The 10771-nt window shown below is 38.7% G+C and overlaps 1 pseudogene across 1 annotated transcript; it reads left to right on the top strand.

The window, feature by feature from the left end:
* Positions 1 to 285: 285 nt before the first annotated feature.
* Positions 286 to 819, top strand: LOC308258743 (centromere protein O-like; annotated as a pseudogene). The gene has a single exon. The product of its transcript is annotated as a centromere protein O-like (transcript).
* The last annotated feature ends 9952 nt before the right edge of the window (positions 820 to 10771 follow it).

Below are 10771 nucleotides of genomic sequence, written 5' to 3' on the forward strand. Positions count from 1 at the left end.
AGGCAGCTGTGAAATAAACTGAGGGCTGAAGTGAAGTAGCGGCAAGCCAGAGTTAAAGTATCTTCTGCCAGTGTAGAACCTGACTCAACAGTGGGGATCAGTGAGCAGGATGTTTTGGAAAGACAACAGGAAGACATGAAAGCCATTCTGCAGGCTTATCATTGGACAGGAATTTATTCTCCCATCTGTGCCACAGGAGGATTATGGGAAGGACTGAGGACTGTCACAAATCATTTGGCAGTCAGGAAAAAAAGAGAATAGGGCTCAGTGAAAAAGTGACCAGCCATGGTTGTCTGTGTCTGCACAAGCATTGCTTTTGAGGGGAACCTACTGGGTTCCTACTTTGTGGGTCTTGACATAAAGAAACTACTCCAGACATGTCATCATTCTATCCCAGTCTTCATTCCTTTAGAAAAGACAGCTGCAAAATACTTACAGACTCATTTTCAGCACTTTCTGTTCTGCCTCATTGCCTAGGCTGAGAGGAAGTGCTAGGCAGATTGATTTAGAGTGACTTCACAGGTCTTCTGACTGGGCCCTTGCAGAGAAATGCCCTGTGCAACTTGTTGTCTTTCACTTACACAGCTGATCTTGGGGAGTCCGTCCTTCCTGTTTTGTGCCAGATTGCTGTAGAAGGACCTCACAGTGACTCTTCCAACTGATGTCACCATTACATAGCAAGGAATGGAAGCATTATCTGCTTTATGGGAAGAGCAGTGAGAGCCTTGCATGAAACTGTTCTGTACAGAGTCCCTACATTGTGTGTTTGCTTCATTTGCAAGAGATGGAGAAAAGCTGGATTTGAGTCTGGTCTCCTAAAATAGTGTTTCCATCAGAAACACACCTTCAGTGAGTGAACCAGTGCATCCACCATCCCAGGTTGGTCCTAGAACTGAGAACTACTGGAAGGCTCTGACCCCTTGCCTGGGTACCATTCTAGCCATCAGTTTGACACTGGCTTGTTTCTTCATCAGGATACCAAGGAGCGAGTTTGAGTCCATAGACAATGAAATTCTTGGACAGTTTTTCATGATTGTCAGGTTACTTCTTATAATGCTCAGGAACAGCTGTTCTTCTGAGGTATTGATTGATTTGATTATATATAAGAGTATTTCTAGATTTTATGGAAGCTTTGAGTTCTGCATCATTTCCCTATTAAACACTTTGAGAAAAAAGTTCTTAGGACAGGAGATTCATGATATGGGTTAGGTCATATTGTTAAGAAAGGTGTGTTTAATCTCTGACCTGGAGCAATGTATTCTGGACCACTGTTTTTTTTTTAAGGTATATGGTATGAGAAAGTTCTTTGAATAAAATAATCAGGATTTTATGTATCTAAAAAAAATAAATAAAAGTAAGACGTGATAACTAAAAGCAAAGTCCAGAATCAAAGTCTTCTCAAGAACTTCCTGTTGAACACAACTCCAGTGGGCAGAAGCAGTGTGGATGACCTGCAATTGTCAAGTGAAAAAATTGGTTTTTAGAGGGATATGCTCTAAAAATACTTGAAGTTTCTGGTCATGGTGGAGCATACCTGTAAACCCAATACTTGGAAGGCTGAGACAAGAAGATTTTAAGTTCAAGGCCAGCCTCAGAAACTTAATAAGACCCTTATCAATTTTGCAAGACCCCGTTTCAAAATAAAAAATAAAAATAAAAAAGGTCTGAGGGGAGCCAGGTGTGGTGGCGCACGCTTGTAATCCCTGCGCTTGGGAGGCGGAGACAGGAGGATTGCGCAGTTTCGAAGCCAGCCTCGCTGGCTTAAGAGACCCTGTTTCCAAATAAAAATATATATAAAAAAATAGGTCTGGGAGTATAGCCCGGAGGTAGAAGGGCTTCCAGGAACCACAGAACCACACACAAAAAAAGAAGGGTTGAGGGTATAGTTCAAAGGTGGAATGCTCTCAAGTACCAATTACCAAGAAACAAACAACAAATAAAAACACCCTGAAGTATAACTTTACTTGATATGGCATACATATTTTCACTACTTCGATCAGCCAATATTTACTGATACAGATACAGCTGAAAATGGCATAGTTCTTGTATGGCATAGTTCAAGAACAGTAGAAAAAAAGCTGACTTTGGAAACAGATTTTTACAACTTTGTAAGGCATTTCAGAAAACTATTATGCTATCTTTCATGGAAAGAAACCAACTATATCCCAGAAAGAGTAAAAGATTGTGCTATAGTTACAAGCTTAATACATGGTAGCAAACTGGCCTGGACCCACACAGAGGAAGGGAGATTAAAGGATGTATTTTTCAAAGTGTTTAAGAAAGAAGAATATGTCACAGACTTGTTCTTAGCCACAGGGGCTCCTCATACGTTTCCAACAATACTTTTAATGCATAGAGTTGCATTCGAGTCAGACAGCTGGAACATAATTTCTTACTGACCAGCTGAAAGGATTTTTTTCTCCCTGAAAAGATAATATAAAAGGAACATAGCATAGTCCCAATTATAAAGATAGTGAAAATAGTATTAAATGCTGAAAGTGGTAGTGGTTGTATGTGTGTTTGTGTGTGACGAATCGGTATTCCATTTAATCTTAACATGTGACCATCTTGCTCCTATATCACATCTCCTATCAACTCAGACTGTTGATCAAAATAAGCTCTGAGAGGACAGCCAAGCACGAACAAAGAACTTGGTCACAGGTGCCAGGAATGCATCGTTTTTAATGTGAGCATCCCTGGATACTCTCTGGAGCATCTGGACAAATTTCACTGTTTCCTTAGGAGGTGTATCTAAACCGTAGTCTTATTTATCAAAAACAGCATCTTAGTGTATGTTCTAGAATTCAGAGTTTAAGTATAGCCACAGAAACACTTTGTGCTTAATGTGCTAGATTAAATCGCTTATACATTTAGAATGATTTTTCTCTGCCTTTTTCAGTCCAGCCCCTAAAGCACAGTTAGCATCCACTTGGTATTTGTGAGTGATAAGCCTTAGCAATGTGTGTCAAAGATCTAAATGGAATAGCATGCAAACAGGAGGCACACTTCCTGCATTTAGCATGCACACAGTTTCCTGAAGTTGCGTCTTGACAGGACATGCATTTAGCAAAACACACCAACACTCATGATTGTCAGTAGGCATTGCTATTTGTTCATTGACTTATTTATTCGCTGAAATAAGTATTGAGCTCCTACTATGTATCTGAAACTTTTTTTGCCTCTGCAACAACTTCCCCTTTCTTCCGTGCAGCACAGTCTGAACTTATTTCTGGTGTGCTCTTGCCTCATGTGGCGCAGCTAAAATCCAACTGACTTAAGCCAAGCTCGATCTCATTCTGTTTTTTTTTTTTTTTTAAAAAAAACAATTTTGTAAGAGGTATAAATACTAGCAATGGCTAATGAAAATTGAGAGAAAGTCTGCCAGTGAGGAAGGGGAGGGTTGCTTCTGGAAAGGTTTCTTTGCACTTAAAGAGTATAGGAAGAAGTTGTGGGTGATGGTTAATTATGTGTCAACTTGACTAGTCTATAGTGTTCAGTTTTCTAATTAAATAGCATTGTAGGGTGGCTGTAAAGGTGTTTTATAGATGTGGTTACTATATACAATCAGATGACTTTCAATAAAGAAGGTTGTCTTTGGTAATCTGGGTGGGCTCCACCCAAGCAATCTGGGAAGCCTTAGGAGCAAAACTGAAGTTTCTTAAGGAAGAAGAGAATTCTGTCTCAAGACTGCAGCGGCAGCTTCTGCCTGGAATTTCCAGCCTGCCAGCTCACTGTCTGGATTTTGGACTTGCCAGCTCTTATAACACATATGCCAATTACTTGAAATTACATTTATCTCCTTCTGGTTCTGTTTCTAAGAGAACACTAAGTGATACACTGTCCTTTTTCAGTCTCTGGAAATTCAGATGAAAGAGTATAAACATGGAAAGAACCTGATTTTTGATCATCTGTGCTAATCACGCCTGAGTTAATCAACTCTGAAGCCTGCTTATTTGAGACTCTTTAAGATGTGAAAGTAAATACTTTCATTCTTTATGCCAGTTTGAATTGTATCTTATATTTCTTGAAACCCAAAAGAACCAGGGAAACCATCAGAGAATAATTGGTATTACCTATAATTACAACTGGCCAACACAAGAGTTTAAGATAATGACCTGTAGTTGGGCCATGTTTGTTTTTGTTTTCAAATAACAAGGAAAGTTTTCACTTTCATTGGTTAGAAGGTCATTCTAAATGAATACATTTAAGAGTTCAGAAACTAAACATTCTCTTGTTTTAGGACTAATATAAAAGTAGGATTTCTATGGAAAGAAATCTTGAAAACATTATTCATACTCAGATGATAATAAAACTATGCTCAATGCTTTTGGAAATTATTAAATCACTATCTTATTCTTTACACTTTTAAGGTCTTACCAGAAAGGATCATTTGCATATTTCCTAATTTTAATGGTTCATAACTCTTAGTTCAATTTTACTCTTGGGGTTGTAGTTACAGTAAAATTACAAACAGCTGTGATTCCTGCCCCGAGAAGATGTGTAGGTGTGTGAAAAATACTGAATGCTTTCTGCAGAGAACAGGTGTTGCATGGGCAGTATATACTGGAATGAAATAAATTCACTTGCAGGCTGAAGCTATGTAATCTAGTTGCTAAGATTTGGTTTTGTGAGTTGCACACCTCTGCAAAAGGGTGTGTGACAGAAATATCGAAAAGCTCTTAGACAGAGAGGCCTCCATTTCGCTGTTGCTTCATCTTGAAATGTTAATTATTTCTAAAATAATTCAGTTACTTTGAATAACAACTACACAGACATGCAAAACAGTAGGCGGGAGCCTGAGAGGAGTGACAGACTGCAATTTGCAGGGTTCTTATTCTGGTACCCACTCACTGGGCTTGGGGAGCATTGCAGCTGCATAGCATTTAAAAAACTTGTTGGAACATTGGTTGGGGTCAGATTTAAATGGAAATTTAATTTCTGTATTTTTTTTTGTGTGTGTGTGTGTGGTACTGGGGTTCCTGGAAGTCCTCTACCTCTGGGTACACTCCCAGACCTATTTTATTATTTTTGGAAACAGGGTCTCTTAAGTCAGCACGGCTGGCTTCGAACTTGCTTGATCCTCCTGTCTCTGCCTCCCAAGCACAGGGATTACAAGCGTATGCCACCACGCCTGGCACTTAATTTCTGTATTTTAAAATAAAGGATTTTGTGTTTTGTTTTCTAAAAGCACACGCTGGACTGTACACCATGCATTTAAACTGTGCTCATTTTTCCTCTCTGTTCTGTGATAAAATGTTGGCCATTGACATTTTCTATTGAGCACATATGATGTACTTGGTATGTGGGTGCTAGTACCACAAAGATGAAGGTTGTGACTTCCAGTGCAACAGGACACCATAAAAATTTAAAAACTCTTATGGAGTGACATTCAGAGTAATTTGGTTCAACAGATGCATCAGGAAAGGTGACATCGAAGCCAAAGTCTCTTCTGAGCTGATTTGGGTACTACCCAAAAGAAGATCTTAGAGCTCCATTTGGACTATGCCAGATAATGAATCCTAGCAAAAGTGAAATTTCTCTGGCTCATATAAACAGCCTCCAGGATGTGCAATCACTTGGGAAGAGAAACGAATGTTTTCTTTCCCAATGGGTTAGTCTGAACTTACTCCTCAGCTCTTCCTCCCATAAAAGAAATGAACTTGATTTAGAGCATTACGCAGAACCAAAACTCCTTTAAATAAGCTACTGTTTACCTAGAAATTAAATATTTATTTTCATGTTCTTAAAATGTGAGCCAATGACCATGTGCATGATAGCCTGTAGGATGCTCAGTAAAACAGTATAAGCCTTACAGAATCAGAATTTCTGGGATAGGGCTGAGGATTTCATTTCTAACAAGCTCTCCCAGGTGATTATGTTGACTAGTAGAGAATCACTGTTACTGAATCAGACACCTTTGCCTAACTCACTGACACAGAGGCTGACCTAGATGGATGCCATTGCTAGGGGCTCTCCTTCTCTGGCTTCTGGTTGGCTCTGGCCAATGGACTTTTTGTCACCTCTAGGAGGAAAGAAGAATAAGTGAAGTGTTTATTTTCTTGGCTTCCATCTGGCTCTCCCAATTCCTACAATGACTCTCACCTCTTGTTCCTTGGAGTCCAGATATAGTAACAGGTCCTGATGCTACTTGCCTGTGAGTATACTGCCCCATTCTCCTAACCTGTTTTACGTTGTCAACAGCCCCTTTGTAAATAAATTCTCTTTCAATCTGATCGAAGTGTGCCATTTGCTTTCTGCAGAAATTTTGCCTGATAGGGTTAGTAAAAATATAGTTAGTAAAATTTTTAGTTATATTTTGTTTTGCAAATTGTTTTTATACTTATTTGTTTAATTTCTACAACATAATAAGATGTAAATAAAGCAATAATAAGCATAATAAGAAGTAAATGCTTTTTTAAATCACCATTTTAGGAATAATAAAAAACGGAGGCCAAGAGAAGTACTTGTAAAAGTTCACCTAGCTGTTCAAGAGAATCAGAGGAAGCTTGCTTTACTGTCTTAGCTCAGGGCTTTCTGCCTCATCAAACTGAGTCTCTCTCCTTCCCCACCATATGTCACATAACCTGATGCCATTACCTGACCTAATACAAATGAAATTACATTTTTTTTGTAACAATGAAACAGAAGAAAAAAATTCAATATAATCCATGTATTTGTTTCAACTGAGGCTAAGACCCAGGCCCCCAAGGAACAGGAGAGGAAGGGTCGCAGAGGAAGTGGGCCTCTTCATAGCAGTGAAAATGACCATAGGCATGTGGCTCCTCTGCAGCCTGGTCTCTGAAGAGCTTCCCTTCCAACAGTGACTTAGCCATTTATTTCTTTGATTTAGTCTGCATTCCTAGACAGCATCTATCATAGCATCTCTAACATGTTGTCTTTATAACCAGCTCTTCCATCAGATTGGCAGCTCCCTCAGGACAGGGGTCTGTCTTTTTGTTTGCTACCACATCACTGATACCTCAGCCAATTCTGTGCACTCAGCAGGTGTTCAGTCAGTATTTGTTGGCTGAATAAAGGAGCATTTATATGGCTAATACACCTGCAAATCAGCATATAATAAAATCTTGGAGTCACTTTCTGCTTCCTAGTCTTTTTTAAAAATTAATTTATTGGTGACTGATAACTTTTCAAGATAGTGAGATTCATTGTGATGTATTTGTATAGGCACATAGAAGTTCTTCTTGTCCTCTAATCCAGCCAGTTTCCAATTTGATTCAGCTTTTGAAATCTTAGATGTTTCTTCTCATTTCCATGGTCACCACCGTAATTCAGGTTCTCAATGCCGTTTTCCCATTTTCCTCAGAGTTGGCTGTAATGGCTTCCTAAATTAACCTTTTGGTTTTGTCTGTACCAAAGCCAGAGTCACTTACTAGTTCACTTACTAGTCACTTACTAGTCACTTACTAGTTCAGCTTTAATCACCTCACTGGTCATAAGCTTCCAATGGCTTCAGAACAGTAGTTTAGACACTGAAGCATGCTGCTTACCTTTCTCTGTATTTATTTCCCCCAAGATTCTTCTACATACCCTGCATTCTGCCTCCCTGAACTTCATTCTGTCTCATTCCTCATTTCTTCTCACCTCCATGACTTTGCTGGTACTATTTTAACACCTGAAATACTTTTCTCTGTTTAGTCCATTTACCTACAAGACTATGCTAAGAAGCCAGTCATCCATAAAATCTTCCTTGATATTCCTCATCTTTTTTTGAAGCAATTTTTTTTTTACTTTGAACTTCTATAGAAATTTATTTGTATCATTTTAGTGGCATCAAATACTTTCTACATATTAGAATTATTTACATTAAACCTCTACCTCTTAACCTCTCCAGAAGATGGTAAGATCTTTGGGTTCAGGATGCATATTGAATCATCTTCTCACGTTCCTATTACATATGGTTCTTTGTACTTAGGATTTACCAGTACATATTTAGTAAAATAACGTGTATAGTTACACAAGAAAACCATTAACAAGAAATAAACCACTAGTATCAATGAAAGGTTAGTAGATGAGGTGATCCCGAATGTATGGAATGAAACCAAAGGGATATGTCACCGACAGAGAGACACAAGAAAGAGAGTGGTCACTGGACGCTAGAGAGGCTTTGCTTGCTTGAATAAGAGATGCGAATAAGGGACAGTGGGTATCTGGGGAGAAGACCCTGATGTTCACAGGGAGGAATGGCTGGAACGAAAAGGTGATGAGTGATCTTCATGACAAAATGCTAACAATCTTTGAAACAGGCAAAAGGACAGATGGAAAGAAAAGGAGCGTTGAAGGTAGTGATTATAAAGTTTTATAATTAAGGCATGAATAAGAGTAGCAATAAAAATAATGTAATAAAAAATGTCTGAACTTGGGGAGCAATGTTGAGTTGACATGTGTGGATATTGGTTTGGTATGGGACGAGAGGAATTGAAGGTAGGCAGAGCTGCATCCAGTGGCTACGCTGACCTTGAGGAAAATCCTTGGAGACTCAAGATGCTTTTGTACCATTAATATGAAAAATGTTCAGCAGCAGCTCTGGTCTGGGGAGGAAGTGGCCTGAGAACTGGAGAAGGGCTCAGGGCAGAGGTCTGTCTCTGTGGAATGGGTGGCAGTTCTTATAGACTTCCTAGAGGCCTCTTCTGGATGTGACAGAAGTAGATATCCATTTCAAGTGGGAAATTCTGATACTTTACACAGTTTGGCTATGTTATACTTACAATTCTATCTGGGTCACAGCAGAATTTTATTTCTACTGCAATTATATGATTTTAAACCTAAGAGTAATTTAACATGGAGACTGAGGCATCAGGAACTCCTGGATTTCTTTTTCTAGGTCTTAAAATGCTTTACTGAACAAGTCTAATTGCTCAATTTCTCTGCCAGAAATTCATCACCGGTTAAATGAATTCAGCAGTATTCACTTCAAAGTGATATTGTGAGTTTAATTAATGAATGTCTTATTTATAAATTCTTACAAAGAAGTGTTTTACTTCAAACCTTCACAATGAAACCAAATTGAACTTGAGTCTTTTTGTGTCAATGGCTTTTCAAAGAAACAGCCTCTTTCTCTCCCTGTGGAGAAATCAGTGTAAGCACGGTTGGGATTTATCTAAACAAAAGAATAGGGCATTTTCATCATTCCACACTGAAAATGGAATTTTTTTTCTTGGAAAGGAGGTGCTTTTCTATTCAGTGTTCAATTTCTACTTGATTTTACCTTCTCCCACTGCCTGTCAATTATCTAGGACTAGGGAACACTTAGATTTAAGTGGTGAGCAGAGTTTATCCAGGGAGACAGAATCAGGGCAAAGTTGCATATTACATTCATCTTTAAATTTCTGTTCCCTTGACTGTCTGTGGCCTGTAACTATAGTTACATGGCCAAATATTGTTTTTTCATATCTACCTCTCTTGGGGTATATGGGCAAATGCCAAAGAATAAAATAGCTGGAATAGTCGTTTTGAGAAATCTTTCCACGTTTTTAAACCCCACTCACTGCATGGGAGAGATGACAAATATATGTGAAAACCTTGTTTGGGTCTCATACACAAATAACTACACAGTTCTCTTTGGTGTTGGGCATCTTCTGTTTATTTATTCATTTATTTTATTGTTTTTATTTATTTTAGGGTGAAACAAAGTCATATAAGCCACAAGCACCATTCAATTGGAGTAAAAATTATAGCAAAGAAAGGACTGATGAACATCTAGGTCAGTGTGGAAAACAGAAAGGATGCTGAGCTCTGAAAACGGGCTTGGAGCCAAGTGTGATGGCATACACCTGTAACCCCAGTATTTGGGAAATTGAAACAAGAGGAGAACAGGTTCGAGGCCAGTCTCGGCAACTTAGTAAGAACCCAGCAACTTAGCAAAACCCAGTTTTAAAAATGAAAAGGAAATAAAATGGGGTCAAGGCTATAACTTAAAGGTAGACTGTCCCTAAGTTTAATCCCCAGTATATTACACACACACACACACACACACACACACACACACACACACACAGGCTTGGCTTTGTCAAAATTGTGAAGCCAGTTAAGATTGCTTGCAACATCTCCTCCCTTTTCCTTTTCCCACATACCCTACTCTGCTCCACCCATAGCATATTCTCCACATGGCTCTATGAATCTCTGTGCACTTAGGTTTCAATGAGACCTAAGTTTCATTGTTAAGTAACTGGTTGATGCTTGAGAGATGTATGGGGTACCTATGGCTTAGGATTATACAGAGAGGTTGTGGGTCTCCTCATATAGATAAAAAGATAAGAAATAGCTTTGGCCCAGGAAGGATGGTGTTTCTTGGGTGTGGGAAGAGATCTTTACTGGAAATGGGGGAGCTAACTTTAAGGCAGTAAAATTTTAAGCACTTGTACACGCTAGTTAGAGGGCTACATATGAACTCTTTAAATCTCAAGATAAAGAGAGTTCCCTATTCTACTTCTTTTGAAGGCACAGAAAAATTAAATATTATAGCTGGCAGAAAAGTATTGCTTCACTGCAAAACCAATGGCCTTGTACCCCACCTGCAAATACTACAGTTGATTTTCAGAAATAAATCTTTTTGGAGATTCCAAATCAACTCCATGTTTTTCAAATCTAGTTTTCAGCTGGAATAAGATACAAAAGTGCCAGAATTCTTATAAGAAAATCACATTTTGTAACTATCCCACCAATTCTGTAGACTCAAGAGGTCTGGATGGCCATTATTAAAAGTCCTGCTAACTTTCATGAAAGCATCCACAATTTTGGCTTCTTATCCTGA

The sequence above is a fragment of the Muscardinus avellanarius genome (assembly GCF_963383645.1).
Source record: "Muscardinus avellanarius genome assembly, chromosome: 2".
Classification (NCBI taxonomy): Eukaryota; Metazoa; Chordata; class Mammalia; order Rodentia; family Gliridae; genus Muscardinus; species Muscardinus avellanarius.